At 37.5% G+C, this 17,478-nt stretch overlaps 1 long non-coding RNA gene across 2 annotated transcripts in view; it reads right to left on the bottom strand.

Annotated features, from left to right (window-relative positions):
- Nucleotides 1-17,478, bottom strand: part of LOC130418872 (uncharacterized) — a 44,900-nt gene that overhangs the window by 7,734 nt on the left and 19,688 nt on the right. For both annotated transcript variants that reach the window (XR_008906440.1, XR_008906438.1), the window contains one exon: nt 8,111-8,179. This is a non-coding gene — a long non-coding RNA (uncharacterized LOC130418872). The remainder of the gene's footprint in view (nt 1-8,110; nt 8,180-17,478) is intronic.

Consider the following 17,478-nt stretch of genomic DNA (forward strand, 5'->3'; position numbering starts at 1 on the left):
TTGTGCTTGGAAAATTGCCACCTAACAAAAAAAGCAGAGGTACAGGCATCGGTATCAGCAAATTCTGGAATAAAAATATCAGTACTTGTCCTCGGCCTATGAAAATGACATTGAGCATCCCTATTTTTAAGAAAAAAACAATGATACCAAAAAATAAACTAATATTGCATATTAACATTTAAACGATCTAAAGAGCTCACTGAATTTCCCTCTCCCTCAGTTATGAATAAATAAGAAGGAAATGATATTTTCCTATTAAGTTCACTTGCCTTTTTTCTCTTTTGAATAATGAATGTCTAATGGAATAGCCAAGAGAATTATAATTCGGCCTATTAATTCAACATATTTTTTTAAGGATTACATTAAATTTCTCAATTGTTCTTGCATATAATATTTAAATCTCCAATCAGGGAGCTGTGGATAGAGAACAAAGTATTGTCAGTTCAAAGAGATAGACTCTAAACGCTTTGAGCTATGCATGGACGTCTAATCACAATGAATTAATAACAATGATATAAACAACAGCTTAGTTTAAGTAGTCAGACAAAGGCATTCAGTAACATAAACAGCTAATCAGAGACAGCAGTCCATATTTGGTCAATACCTCTATCGTTTGAAATTTTTAGCAGACTCTTATAGCAGAAGCCTATTACTGCATAACACAAGCAGACACAAAGAAACACACTCTGCTCGCCCTCCCATCAACCTGAAAGGAGGGGCAGACATGAGTATTGGTATGAATAAGTTCAGAGCCTTTTTTCCTGGTTGTCCTATAAAATTACCATATGAGACACTATTTACTCCCTGACAAATTTCCAGTGTGTTTCCATGAAAGTTCAGTCTATCCGTATGATGGTACAAAATTAAAAGACTCCCTTACTTGTTGCATGCAATTAAGCCGGCATGAGAGACAGCGAGGGCAGTTGAACATTTCATACAGGCAGTAATTAAGCTATAACTATTAGAAAGTGCTGTCCCTGAGGAGCCAATTACTTGAAAAGCTCTCATCACACGCAGGATATATACAAACAAATCCTTCAAGCACAAAGTCAGTCTTTAAACATTAAAAGGGATGAATTCAGGAAGCCAAACCAATCAGTTTGATGTAGCTAATTGCTAAATAAGAGAGCAGTAGACCAACTGTATTAGATAATTATGACACCGACACATACCTCAAATAGAGTAAGAGTGAGGGAGTGAGTGAGAGAGAGAGAAAGAGAGAGAGAGAATATACATAACTATATCTTCAGAGGTGTATGAAGACTTTACACAGACTTTATGTTTTTACTACATCAGAATGAGTTATTTCGTTACACCACGGGTCCCCTTACATGGGATTCGCCATGTAGTTTCTACGGTAGACCTAAATGGACAATTGCTCAGGAGCGTATTCCGTAAATGCGTTCTCTCATTCGAGAAAGAACTGAAAACATGATGACATCTTAGTCCTCTCTCAGCCTCCGTAATGCTTATCCGTAGTAAGTCGTTGGCTGTGATTAATGCTGCAAAAATTACACAATAGTCCGTCAAAATCTTTTTAAACCCATTATGGGTTTTTCATATGGTCACATGTTCTGGTCCTGTCCGGAGATATCTCAATTTTGGAAAAGTATTTTCAGGCTTTACTTTCACACTTTTGAAAAAGAGATTTATATTGATGTCGATTTAGCAAAATTTGGATGTTCAGACCAGGCTCTAACTTGGCTGCAATCTCAATAACTCAATAACTCAATAAGTTTTTTTTAAATGGTTAGCTGAAATGATTTCGGCCCATCAAGCTTGCAAGGCTACGTTTTTCTACAGTGGACAGATAAAGGATGTTTGACAAAATATGGGGGTCCTTCCTCAGGTCTACTTTAAAGATGTCCTTGCTACTGTGCTGCTAATGTGTCAATTGATTTTGTTTTTCCTCAGTTTTTTCGTTTTTTCCCCCCTTGTCATTTCCTAGGTTCTTCTGATTGTGATGTTTGATTACCTTCATGAATATTTGGTGCATGTTTGGGGGGAGGTGAATGGTTGGTATGGGTTAACCATTCTGGTTATATTGTATATATACAGTTATGAAGTGTTACGTTTTTATAAAAGGAAATGGTTTTACAAATAAAGTAAAAACATTACAGGTTTTTAATTTCATGGTGTGTTTGGTGTCTGTGAAACCCCAACATCACCTAAATGATAACTTTAAGATTTTACTTTTTAAATGAAACCCACAAGTGATACACACAGGGTCAAAGCTTCAATATTTTTTGCCTATTGGCTTTGAATGGGTCAGAAATAATAGGGCAATTTAAGAGTATTATTTTAAACCATACTACAAGAGTTAAAATAATACTAGCAATTCTTCATATTTATATCCAAAAACTGATTACAGATGCACTTTGAATATTGGAGTGGTTTTACTTAATTCATTTACCTGAATAAAGCTGATTCAATGGCTGTGATTGACTAACATTGAAATGCTGTGAGATTAAATGGAAAAGAAGGAAGAGTGAATATTGAAAAGGAATCAGAGTATACACAACAACAGTGGAAAACCCTTATTTGGTCAGTTTAACAAGCTGATCGTTTCAATTCTGTAAACGAAGCTATATTTGAAAAAAATCAACAAATGCATTTGTTCCTACATTTGTACTTAATCTACCAAACCTATCTATTGCAAAACCACCTCCTCACACTCTTCGTACTGCCTTCAGCCATTCAGTATTTTGAATTGTAATACAGTCATACATTCCATCAAAAGTCACCACAGACAGTGTGATTTTCCAGAGAGAGCCTGCGCGTTCTGTGATGTGTTTCTATGGCATTCCCGTCTGCGAGCATCTCAATGAGACAGAGGCAAAAACAAAGCCGCCTAAATCCCATTTGGTTTGGAGGCTGCGAATATGGAAGCGAACCAACTCCGCAGCTAATACAGCTAATAGGATGTTCCACTCTAAATAGGAGCTCATGGTAATACCAGCATTTTCATTCAGGCTGGAAATTGTAGTTTCAAATTACAGTTTAATGCTTCAGACTTTTATTTGGAAAAAACGGCATCGCGGCAACACAAATATTACCAGCGCTGCTGAACAGTGTCCCTGTTTCCTATTGTTAGCCAATTACTGTGCAATCTCTTTCTTCTGACTGAATAGCTCACTGTTAGCAAATAATGAAAAGGCAATTATGGCAAAGCTGTGTTCACATTACGCTCTTCATTTTGCGTGCTGGTGTAATTATTGTCAATCCTAGAGGCTTACTGTTGCATGCAAGAGGCAGCAGGGAAGAAAATGAAGAGGGCTGGTGCACGGAAAATTAGAAATGTCACAGTACCTTTTATATCAAGTGCTGCTAGATCTCTGCACCTAAGCATATGGATCCGTAATGCATGTGCACATTTACTTGACACAGACAGAGGAAAAGAATGTGCGTGTGCTGTTTGTATAGCCATTATATATGAACACACATGTTTATACATTTATATGCATTTGGTGAGTTAGCACCTTTATGTCTTATAAGTGTCACACACATAAACGTCAAGAAGTATGTATCGTGTGTGATGTGTACATATATTTCTCAAGCAAAATATTATTGGAGAAGAGACAATAAAAAAGTGTGACATGAATGGAAAGAGGTTAACGTTTTAGAAAGGTGCCCGCGGCCTTCAAACATACAGTTAATCAATGTTTTACTGAGTAGAAGCAGGGCAGCACCGAAACATCAGCGAGGCTCTTTGATAAGGGGCTAAGATATGAAACACGCAGGCAGCACTGGCAATGTCTCGCAAGAGCACATCTGGGTTTGGGGGTTGGATATATTTTGTCAATACTCCTGCACGCATCTTTGACAAATCAAAGTGAATAAACAATGTTGTGATTCTATGCGGCACGTCACGAGATAGAAGGCAGGAACACTAACACAATTCAGACTGAAAAAAGTCTCAAGGTCAGACTTTAAACACTTGAACGACACCATCGCAAATACATCTTCAAATTCACCCTGACATTCTCCAACCTGCCAAGCACGATTAGAACCGTTTTTTGAAAGTTTAGTTTTTACCTCTTTGCCTTTTTTGCATGAGACTCGCTGCTGCGCTTTTGGTGTTTAACAAGGTTCTTTAAAGACAGTGCAAGGGAAAAGTGTATTTCTTAAGAGAAGCATGATGTGCTCGCTCTTTCTTTCCCTCGCACACACACAAACTGCCAGTTCTAGTACAGAAGGCTGTCAGATTCAGACTATCATCGCTCACATAATAGCAACGTCTGGGAGTCTCTCCACCAAAGCTGTAAAGGCAACATCACACTGGCTCCTGAGAAAAATATCTCTTTTAACTTTCAAAACTCCTTAACTTCTGAAAGCGCAGTGCTGGTTTAAGCTGCCGCTCAGTCGGTGAGCGAGCGAGTGAGTGAGAGAAACGCTTAAACAAGGCAATCATTACGGTTTACTTGTGTGTCACTCTGCCAAACAAGCGAGCAGTTGTGTTTGACGTCAGACGACTGCCTGAAATTGTACTTTGTTTTGAAGCCTCGTGGCTGTGAGGTGAACTTACCCAGCAAGCAATCAAAAGCAAAGATGCTAATTTACATCTCTGCTTGATACTGCCTGCTACTGAGCTCCCAAAGCAAAATGTTTTGATTTTGTCATAAAGACACAAAGTGAGTGAGACAGTCAGGGCATCAATCACAGGCAATTTGAGCATGTTACTCTTTCTCTTTCTTTCCTCGCACTGTGTTGGTCTTTTTTTAACATTTGTGACATGACACAAATACAGAAACAACAGGGCACACGCTGCACCCAAATCCCATCTTACCTCACAAAAACCTTTGTTGGAATGTTTTTTTTTTGAGGTGAAGAATTAAACTAATAAACTATAATTTCATTTATCATCAATTTACGTTACAGAATGTGGCGCGTGTGTTTGACTACAACATTACAACACAGTTTATATTTCTGTCAGGGAGAGATGCATACACAGTAATATGAATAAAGCTTACATTATAGCCTATAACTATAAATGAGTCATATATAAAAGCAGCTGTTCAATATTCTTTATTAAAAGAACCCCAGGAGCCACTAAAATACAGCAGACATGAAATAAGAGGTAGAAATAATGATATCATTGTTTATGATGTGTGTAGCGCTGATCTAAATGTATAACAAAATTGTAAATGCTAAATCTATAAAATCTAGATATTTCGTAGGCTATAAATTAAGTATATATTGTTATATCATCAACTAAAAAATATTGCAAAGAATTAAAACTTCTAGAAGATCTGACAGGAACCACACAGTTCCAGTTTCATCCCAAAAGTCAGATTTTCGACCCACTTTCCCCTCTGTTCATTCTCAGCTACAGCAATCCAGAATTCATTGACTGTTTTTTTTTCAGTAATATTATCAGAGTGGCAGCACTGTACTTCAGATGGGTCTACAGAAAGGTAGAGAGGTGATGGTTTGGGCCGGAGGGAGGGTAAAGTAAAGCCAAAGACAACACAGCCTGGTCCCTACAGCAGCAGGACATTTCCTCCCACAAACGTCTGATCTGAGATCAGGCCTAATCACACCTTTAAACATGAGAAGGAGCCGCTCGACGGCATGCATGCATTAACCACCAGGGGGGAAGAAAGCCAAACATACATGAAGCTAATGGCTGAAGAGGGCAAGAGTATGTCTTATGTGTGTGTGCGCTCCCACATCGACTGGATTTCAGGGGGCTCCCGCGGTTATATCCTGGACTGGTAATTAAGCTTACACTCTTACACACTGTAAACAGACACACCGACCAAATCACTGCATGCACCCAAGCACAGATCCACATGCAAACAGAAAGAAGATTGGACAGATTGGAAGTGCGGGAGGGGGTAAAGTCCTGTACTAAAGAGCTCCTGTCTAATTGGTTTGGGTTAATTGGTATTTTTACAGCAATCACAAGAGAGCGGGACACCATGCTTGCACATTAAACACACATCCAGACCCCCCACACACATTACTGAACCTTCGAAAACAGCTAAAGGTCATTAAAGCATACCCTTTAAATTTATTCCCTCCTGAATACCAGTTAGAGGAATCCCAGCTTTTCGCTAAAACATTAATGCACTAATTGACAGGTGAATATTTCAAATGAGAAATATCTGGTTTTCACATTTTAAAAACTACAAGAGAAGAAAACATATGTATAATTATTCAGGTCTAATTAGAACAGATATGAAAAAATATGGAAATATTCTGAAATAAAAGTTGCAATAGCATATTTGGCTCCCACAATAAAATCATAATCAAATTATTATTGTGATCATTTCTCATTTAAAATATTGACCTGTCAATCTTTTTAAGCGAAAAGATGGATTTTTCCAATTACTGTAGTTCATCAATGTACATCTTAATGAACATTTTGCAATAATGCCATATATTCAATGTACACTACCGGTCAAAAGTTTCGGGACACTTGACTGAAATGTTTCTCATGTGTGCTAAAATGTCTGAAATTAGTTTTGTAGACAAAAATGTCATGGTTTTTCTGTGATAAAACTAACATTTTAAACTAAAAAATGTTTTTAAAATGGATTACTTTGACTAAATGATATAAAAACAGCCAATAAGAGCACAGAATAGATGGGAAGTTCTTAAATATTGTTTATAAAGCATCTCAGGGTGAGACCTCAATAAGATGCTTCATAAAAAGACAAGAAAACGTTTCTGCAAATTCTAGTCAAAAGATTTTTTATTTTTTGTTTGTTTGTTTTATGGTAACAACATAAATCCCATTGTTCCCTTTGTTTTATCTCATCATTTTAATGATTTCATTATTTTTCTTAAATTTAGGGAACTATGAACACATAAGTGAGTAAGTGTCCCAAAACTTGACCGGTAGGCTATTTCAAGTTATATGTATACAGGTATATGTTTTTAATAATTTATTGCACCTTTGTGTTTATTAATATCTATGTAAATAAGCATTTAATGCAACATTACAAAACTGTAAAAAACTGCTACAGAAATAATTCTGTATAGAATATTAATGTAATTCTCAGTTCTACTGTCATCATCATTGTTTAAACGCTTACTCTCTTCATCCTGTCTCTTTTTTCTAGTGTATGGATATGTCAGTAAGTCGGTCTTCCAAGAAAAGCACAGCTATCCTTACTAAAAATACAGCACGGGGCACATGGAGCATTAGCAGCATCTCTGTGATGTTAAGAAATGTAAAGTTGAGTTTCGGCACTGTGGGACACAGAGGAAGTGCCACCTGTTCTCCAGATATGACGGATTCATTGACTGTTTAAAATAAAGGGGGTGGAAAGAATGAAAGGGTTTACTGTCTTCCTGTGGCACAACTTCAGAAGACTGGGTGTATTTTTAGTTTCTAATGTAGAGCAGCCAGTACTCTGTCTGAAAAACCATCGAGCCAGATGTCTCCATAGCGATAAAGGATGCGAGATGAAGAAGTCCGGCACAATGACGTACCGTGTATCAACAGGCGAACGGGTTTAAATCAACCAGCAAAGGGGTAAGATTAGGTGAAGTGTGTTTAGTATACCTTTTTATAAACAACACACACAGATACATATACCCATAATCATTATATAGACACATGCACACACATAAAATCATGCTAACATTTTCCTTTCATCAGGAGCCTAATATGTCATTCTTCACTAATATTTATATTTATCACGAAGGTATTATTACCAAAGTAACTTACAAAAAACTCAGTGTGGGTCCAGACTACCCTCATAACAAAGCATTTTTAATTCATTATTAATTGATAGAGACTTGTATATGCATGAGCATGTAGTCTTACAATAAGTGTAAAAATATGTCAGCGCTCACTCAAGGAGGTCTGCTTTGAGCTGGCTCAGCTTGTGTCTGTTTGTGCATGCAAGTGTTTTGATGTGTAAGTCATTATGCTTTCAATAGCCCTTTGTTTGGCTGTGTGAAAAATCATTTAGAAAGGGCAGTCTGGATTGAGACGCCATGTTTATGTTGCAATCAGATCTGAGCAATGAGACACAGGAGGCAGGCTAGCTGTGTGTGCTATTTATTCTCTCTTTTCCTCACTCACTATTCCCAAGAGCGCTCAAACAAATAGCACACATACACACACACACACACACACACACACATGTATACATACTCGTGTCCAATACAAAACATCCCGATATAGATATGCCCATTAGTAGTCCATGTCTATGTGAGATTGGGTCTGAAACAGAAATAGAAAACATCATTAGAAGCCTTCGCAGCAATGCCGTAACATAAGAGCAATATGACAATTCCCCTAATAAATAACTATATATCATCAATATATTGTTTAAGTTTTAATAATAGTGATAAGGTAAAAGAATGCAAAATGCAGTGGTACACACAAACATACATTCTAGTTTTCTTATGCAGTTTTAATATGTAAACAATAGCAATAAACAAAAATATTTGCATTGACACTATATATTGTTCCCCATTCTGTGATGTCATGACATATGACACATGACATACTAAACACAGAAAGTCAACTAAGAGACGGTAGAGTAAATGGAGGGGTGTGTCAGTCTCTCTCTCTAGTTAAGGGTCTGCTCTGTATCCAAGTCAAAGCAGTGAACTTGGCACAGCCATAAATTCGGACGCCCCTTCATCAGAGCAGCCACTGGACTCTGCCATAAGTCATCTGCACTTGCACACACTCTCTCACAAACACATACACACCAGGAACAACTGGGTCCAACCATAACTCACATACACTCTCAGAGGTCTTTAGATCCCTCTCAGAGGTCATAAACCACATTCTCCCTCTCACACTCAACAGAGGTATGTGGGGGTTCTAGTTTGAGGTCAGGTGATGGAGCTCTCAGGGTGATATACTGACACCCAGTCTCTCTAACTGGGATAATGAGTCACAGAGTATGAAACAGAGCCCAACTTGTTATTTTTTCATTTTGACAAGAAAAACTGCTCTCAGACGTCAGGTGATATTTATGGGTATCAGCAGTCAAACAGAGGTTATGGACACAAAACACAAATGGGGCACTAAAGAGAGTGCAATGGGAAGAAATATGCATCTCTTTTATCAAAGATGTTGATTATTTCTTACTTATTTTAGTGGGCAAAATTTGTAAGCACTTAAAATATATATATATATATATATATATATATATATAAAGCATTAATGCACACCACCACAAAACATCAATGATACATATACGTATATTTACCATATTTAGCACTATGTTACATTAATACACAAGCATGTGCACATGTGTGTGTTGCATCATCAGCATCATATCTCCTTCCATCTGTGTGACCAAGCAGTGTACTGCAATCTTTTGCATATACATGTGTGGGTTTGTGTGCGGGTTTGCACAGAACTATTGTGCAGGTGGAGCAGGTAATGGAAACTGAAGGAAAAGTGCAATACAGTTGAGTAAACATGCAGATTCACTCAGTAATGGAGTCTATATCGCGCGCACACACACACACACACACACACACACGCACACACAGACACAAACAACTTCATGCATGCACACACAAACATGCAGACTGTTACTTGGTAATGGAGTCTATCAAACTCACTCTCCTCAAGGCTCACACACACAGCCTGAGAATTAAATACTCATCTAGGACTCCCAAGTGGACTGCCACAAGCTTAAATCCTGACTCTCTGTCTTAAACAGCTCTGGGACTCAGTGTGCTCTCCACAGACAAGGAAGTGAGAAAAAGAGAGAGAAAGGGAGAGAAAATGAATCCATTTACACAATAATAAAAATTCATATATCTAATAGAAAATCATTGTGTGTTTACATGCAGAGCTCCAGAGGAAATAGAAGTGTCTGTGTAGAATCCTGCATATTAATGACAATCACATACTGTCTGCCCACAACCACAGCAGCGACAGAGTACTAGTAGATACGCCTATGTGTCAACATACTGTATAATGTGTACATGGACATTTTTAAATGACATTATATAGTTCAGGTTCAACTTGATTGTATAATAGACTGGTCACTCTTCATTTATTTATTTTTAATAAAGTGCAATGCCCTTTTTGCCTTTTGCTAATTTCATGAAGGGAGGTGCAAGGGGATGGCATCCCCCTCGTTGAAGAAAATGACCAAAAGCATCCTGTTTGTAAAACCACCCTTACCATCACAATTATAATTATTATAATACAAGTTTTATAATGCCAATCCTCTCTTTATATGGATTAGGTGGAAACGTAATCCATATTTTATCTAAAAAAAAATCATAACTATTATTCAGACTGTCTGTCTGTAGGTTTTGCAAATGATTCGCCAGAATAGGAGGAGAAAAGTGTCTATCTAGCATTTGATGTGAGTCATAGCAAATACTGTCATAAATAGCCACTGCAAAGTGCTTTATCTTTTAAAGAACGGGTAACATGCTATGTCATGCATTCTTACTTCATTACACTATTGAACAAGCTGGCTTCTCATGCTTAACATGGTCAACTTATTAAAAAACGAGTTGGACATATGACGTAGTATTTCTGTGCTTGAGTATTCGTAACAGGGATCCTATTCCTTTTATTGGGCAATTCTCCCAGAAAACCGTGGCAAGGCGTCCATGCACCAACCGACGAGCATAGCAAGACCCGCTTATCAAGATTGGGTGTTCTGCATCAAGATTGGCTGCGCTGTGTCTCTCTTTTATAAATTTGATTAATCTAACAGAATATTCTACGAAGATATGATGTTTGCAATACTACTGTATACGTTCTCAAGATTAATAAGAAATTTGCAGAAACTGCGTGTGTTACCTGATCTTCAAAACATGAGATTTTGACCAAATGTCAGAATAACCTGAGCCCATACAATAAACGTTGTAAGTTTATTAGAACGTGATGGCCTTGCACAGGGACATTAAGCGCTACATAATGTACTAGCATACTTCATAAGACTTTTACAACTTGGTCTTTTAGATCCACTGATGCCCACATAAAGCATTTTATAATGATTTGATGCATCTATTTACTGACTCCAATGTTATATTTACTGGTCAAAGTTTATGTGACATGGCATACTGTGGAGCAATGATGCTGAAAAGTCACCAAGGGAATAACATTAATAAAATATATTCAAAAATAGAAAACTATTACATTATATTTCATCTATTAAATTTGGATGGCTCATATTTTGTAGAATACATCTTGTAGTTCTAATCAATCTTAATATTTATTAAATTAAACATAATTTGTAATTCTTGTTTAAGGTTTACTACGGGACATACACTTCCCCAACACCAAATAAATTTGACCCCTCCATCCCCCTTGAATTGTTTTACAATTCGACCACTGATTATATATAGTGTAGTGTATATGTCCAGTGAACTAATAATATGATGCAATTTTTATTATTGTTAGAACAGCAAAATAGCATTTTTTGTCAATTCACAGTATTTCATGTGTTAATAATTATTACTGATTATCCAAACGCTGAATTAAAAGCTGAACTAAGTAGCCTGGTGAAAGCCTTAGCATTGCAGGATTACTTGAGTTACCGTGCACAAAGATATGCAAAAGCCATTGTCCATGCATGCATATTGCTCGAAGGCAAAAAATAAAATAAAGAACATGTTTAAATGGTGTGAGTGTGTCTGGAAAAGAACCCAAACATCCAAAGCCATACGCAAGAGTGTGGACAGTATAGGTCACATGCAGAGAGACATGGGTCACGCTCAAATTGTCCATCAGTCAGACAGGCAGAACTGATTTAGATGCTAAATAATGTTTTAGATATTCAAAAATTCCATATATATGCGAAAGGCTCCAGTGAACACTGAGGCGGACCTATCAAAGAGCCCCTCACCACCACTAACACTCCAAGAACTCGGTTCAAAAAGCATCTTTGTGTCTGCTAAATTCTTAAACCCACATCCACTCAAGTGAAATACATTTATGTAATCTGCTATCCGGTACCTCAGTGATGACGTCTTTTTGTAGGCTAACCCGGAAGTAAGTGCCGCACTGGCTCCCTTGACCGAAAATCTATGCATTTTTCCCATAGACTATTGGAAGGTCGCAAAAATAAGCTCTGTGATTAACAAAGGTATATGATGTTCACACGTCTTGTCTATCAGGAGAATCTTAACAAATTAACACCACATTTGTAACTTTGAAGCCGAAATAAAATTTGCAGATGAAAAAGCTAACGTGATGCTATAAACAGACTAAACTTAAAGTCCCCGTAACCGGAAGTTGCGATCGTTTCTACTTCCGTATTCTGACACATTTCCAAGTGAAAAGGAATTTTGAAGGAGAAAATTTGTGGGCGTGGCTTGTGTTTTTCAATGGCAATTTGTTTAATGAAACTGCCTGCACTGGGACTTTAAGGTCGCTCAATATCAACGTAACCACCACCAATTGCCAGACAACTTTTTCAAACTTTATAAAAAAATGTGTTTCCAGGTATGTAACTACTGCCTGAATGAATCCGCATTAAGAGATTTGTGCCCATGTTATATTATTTGTGAGCTTCATAATCGCGATTAAGACTAACGTCCCCGCCGTTTTTAAGACACAATAAGGTTTCAAAAAATCACAAGTGGGTTATAATTTGTGTGTTTTATGTCATAGAATGAAATGTAAAAATATTTAGAGGTTTTGTTTACCACAGACCTTTTCGGGCGATTTACCAGAAACTCATTCAAAAAACCCATATACTTTGGAGCGATGGAACCAAAAGCCTTAAAATGCTAACTCGCTTCAGGGTTTGCAAACAAAAATACGTCATCTCTGAGCCTCCCTAGTAAGTGTACAGATAACATTTACCTAAATATAAAGTGACACGTGCAAGGCTAAAAAAAGGAAACAAAATGAATACATAATTCATGTAAGGTGTGTGTTGGTCTCAGAGTACATGAATCTTAAAGAGGTGTGCATTGAGACTTAAACTGGAAGTTTAAGGATGTGAGGGCTGCAATTCCCATAATACCACAAACCTGTATCTGTTGTGTATTACAGAATGCAAGAACAATCCAAACAGATCCCTTTTCCTAGAACAATTATTTATTTTAACATACGACTGTGGCTTCACTAAAAAAATCATAATAAATACATAACACTTAAAAGATTACTTTATAAAGGCCCTCCTAATCCAGAAAATGCACACTTAAATGTTAAAAAACATATGTGCAGGTTGTAAAGATATAACGCAAAGTGCACTCAATCAAAGAGAGGATGTTTTCAGATTTTATAGATATGATGCGTTTGTCCCGTGTATTGTCAAGTATAAGAACAATGTGCATGTTGTAATGACGTAACGCAAAGTCCATTCATTTAAAGAGAGCATGTTTTAGGTTTTTAAGGATAAAAACAATGTCCACGTTGTAAAGACACAACGCAAAGTGCACTCCCTCAAATCGAGCGTGTTTTCAGTTTTTAAACAAATAATCGATTGTCTTATGAACTCCCACTTCTACAAAACAATGTGTGGTTTTTAAAGATGGGACAGTGTTTCTCATTAGCTTAATGACCATTCTCTTCAATTTTGTTGTTGGAAGCACCAGCTCACACAGCCCTGCGCTTTCTGCTAAAAAGGGGGCGGAAACCAGCAGTTCATTTGCATTTAAAGAGACACACAACAAAACAGCCTGTTTTTCCTCGCATGAAAAAATGGACATGTAGGGCACAACATTATACAAGATCTGTGGTGTATTGTTAGCTGAAACTTCATAGACACATTCTGGGGACTCCTTAGATTTATATCACATGTTGTAAAAGGGCTACATTTGCGTGCCTTTTATAAATGAAATCAAAAAGACAGGAAGTCCATGATTTGACCAGAGGCAAAGAAACATAGTGCACAAATGGACTTTTAGAATCAAACCCATCTCCTTACACAGCCGTCCATTCCAGGTCTGTACACGCATGATAAAAAGAAGCAGATGATATGCGCCACTCCAAAATGCACAAATAAGATTTCAAGGGTCAGGTCAACAGTTTTTAAAATGTTTGACTTGTTGTGGAGGTACAAATGATAACATTTACATAAACCCCAATTTATTAAACACGATCCAAAACATTATGTCACGGTTTCACAGACAAGGCTTAAGGCTAGTTCTAGACTAAAAGGGATTTTGAGCTGTCTTAACTGAAAATAACTTGCCCTGACAAATCTTAAAATATGTCAGTGCCATTGTTTTGTCTCAAGGTGCACATCAGTAAGTTTTACTCTAAGGTATTTTAATAAAAGCGACTTAAATACCCTAAATTTTAAGGCATAGTCCTGACTTAGGCTAAGCCTCGTCTATGAAACCAGGCCTAAATATTTCAAGCTTTTAGTTAATATCAGATAAACAATACAATTATGACCATACACATACGGACCATCAAATAATTCCAAGTCAAGATATTTGTATGAATTTAGACGGCAGAGGTGAATCGATGTTGATCTAAAGCAATGTGATGTTGTGTCGGCCAGACTGATTGAGCGAGTAGTAATGTTGACGGACAACCAAATTCTTGTGATCTGACCCCAAAGACAAAGGTTTAATAATAAATATAGCAGTGTCTGGATTAAAAGACACCACTATGCATTTTTAATGTAAATGTGGGTCTGCATGCTGTTAAATATGAATGATCTCAACTCAGGTTGAATGTGTGAGCGATAGTGCTTCTGTGAACGCTAGGACTTAGTGTGTTCAACCAGCCATAATGTAATATGTGGATCTCAGAAGTTCAGTGTAAGGAATGTCTTTGGTCAATCACAAGGCTCATGGTCCCCTGAACTTCTGCAACACTCCTGTCTTCACAGTCTGCTAGTTTAAAGGTGCTCCAACTTTATATCTACTTGGTTTGTGAATTTAAATCACACATAGTGAGACAGAAAGAAAGAAAGATGGTCAACCGTTTTCCAGTTTTATTTACGCCCTGTTTCTGCCACTGGTTGGCAGGTACTGATGGTGTGTGTTGCGAGTAGAGCCCTGGGACGGGGCTGAAAGGGGTTGGAAGGGTAATGCTAGGGCTATCACATTAACCTGACTGGAGCTCCTCTAATAGGCACCGTGGCTTAAATTGATATATCAATTTACTACCCTCCTGCAGGACTTCAAAAGCCTGCAGTCTTGTTCCCTTAGCCTTTAGCCACCCCACATCAATCTGCCTGTCTACACTGCATGATCATCTCACTGGTCCACAGGACGCTGCCTAGCCAATCACATGACCTGTTTCAACCAGAACACTTTTCACTAGCCAATCGGAAGAGGGTCAGGAATGCAATATCAATTTCATATCTCCAATTGGTTGAATCAACACTTCAAAAGTAGCAATAGATTTGTTGATTGATCTCAAAATGTGAATTGTCACCAAACCCTGATGATTTGGCAAATAGTATGTTTCATTTAACTTAATTATCCACAATCTTACAAAACCGGAGCTCATGTACATTTTTTCAAGACCTCAACCGAGTGTAAACAGGAACAAAAAGGTTGTACATTTGTTTTGACATGCACCTGTGAGCTGTATTTGTGTTAGCAAGACATTTACAACAGCTGAGATAGAATCAGATCTTCACAGTTAGCTCCAGACTCTGTTCTTTTACACAGAATCAAACAACTCGTCTTCCTAGCACAAGCCCTAGAGGGCCGTGATGTCATATCCAGTGTAAAACCTCACTGATGACTGACACGTGTTTCCCATGGAGAGACAGACACTCACATACGCACACACAAATCGAAGGAGGCTTTGTTATGTCTGACATCTCCTACCTTATGCTAACCTGTTTTGTCAAAACAATTCCCACAGAAATTAGATGACACAGATTCTGAAAGATAAGAGACTAAATCTGCCAGAACCAAACCAACACTGACAAACACCTGCATGTAGCTTGCACGCATTGCTTTTGCTGCGCGTATCTCTTAACATATGGAAACAAGAGTTGGGGATGAGCTCTTCCTTTCTTTTATGAAGCTGCGATTAAAATGAAGCACTTATAGCTTGTTTCTATGCACTAACGTATAAAGGGGTTACACAAAAGAGATACATTTTCCAAAGATGTTCATTACTAATGTTAAAAAAGCAAGACTCAATAGAGTTGACAAAGAGAGAGCCCTCTGGCTGGGTGAAATGACATCTGAGGAAGAAGTCTAAAAGAGGAGAAAGAATTGTGTTGTCAAGTGAGGCTCTACCTGATCAGACACAGGGAAAAAGTAACAGCAAATATTCAAGGAAGAAAGGGAAGCGTTGAAGAGGTTGAAAGAGATTGAGAGTCTTGAGGGAATGTGAAAGAGAGAGGGGGAAAAAGGAAGAGGGTCAAAAACAGATGAGATCCATGAATACAGATCAGCTGGGATGTGAGAGAATTTTACAGCAGCTATTGTCTGTCACTCGCCCTGTATGTGTGTGTATGTGATCACTATTTCTTTCCATGATGTGTTTCGCTTTAAACTGAAGTAACTACCCAACAAAAATATGCTTTTTTATACTTTACTCAGTCTGTCTTGAACAGATACATACACAATCTCGTCCTATTCAAACCCACAGACAGCAAATACACACCCACTTTCCCTGCTGTCATTGGCTGTCAGGTAGTGCCCTTGCCAAAAGATGACAAGTCTTCAAACTACATCAAATAATTTATTTTCTTATTTGTTGCAAGATAATGACAGCAACAAGCAGCTCCAATACAAAGCGGATTATGCTTCTTATTATTTTTGTTTAGATGGAGCAATGGATTTTGTTTGTTTCCTGTGCATTTCTGTGCAATGTTAATGACCATTGTAATGAAGGTCTGACTCCAGCTTTAATCAACATATGTGATGGAGGCAACATTTACATCCTAATGTTCGATCGTTGTGAGCAGGTCCAGAGTTAACAAACGCAACCGCATGCATATACAGTACATGCAAACACACACCGCTCAGCCCTGAATGAAATTAGTTAAGTGCTAAAACAGCTGTGGCAGGTCATTTGTTCAGCAAACACACATGCACAAACTAACCTCACTTTAATGTAAACGACCAAGACCACCCAAGCCAACCACAGGTTTAGAACAGATTTAGACCAGATGAGGAAAAGTAAACTCAGCTGACTGATGCTTTCTCTACTCTAACAAAGCACTGAACAACACACTGTTATAACCCTAAAAAGGATAAGAAACACCATCGCATTAGCGTTAACTATTTTTGTAATTAGATGCAAAGGAAATATAATACAATGGTGTTATAAAAGTTTAACATTTTTCAAATGAAAATATAAAATACTACATAATATAATATAAAGAATATTTGGGATGCTGATGACCGTTAAAAGCGTCATCACAGTTTGTGAACAGTCTTGGTAGCAAGAGTTTGATATATTGCAAAATATTGGACCTTTGGCCAAACCTGTTTCACCCATCACATTCTTTCACTTATACAAGTTAAAAAGGCTCCAAACATATAACAACACAATCATTTATTGCAGCTGTAAACTGAATAAACTGTTCTGTTGTTGCTTTTCAACTTTTCTTTCAAAACTTTCATTTTCATTAAACCAATGCGTTGTAAGAACTA

This window comes from Triplophysa dalaica, chromosome 1 (assembly GCF_015846415.1).
Source record: "Triplophysa dalaica isolate WHDGS20190420 chromosome 1, ASM1584641v1, whole genome shotgun sequence".
Lineage (NCBI taxonomy): Eukaryota > Metazoa > Chordata > Actinopteri > Cypriniformes > Nemacheilidae > Triplophysa > Triplophysa dalaica.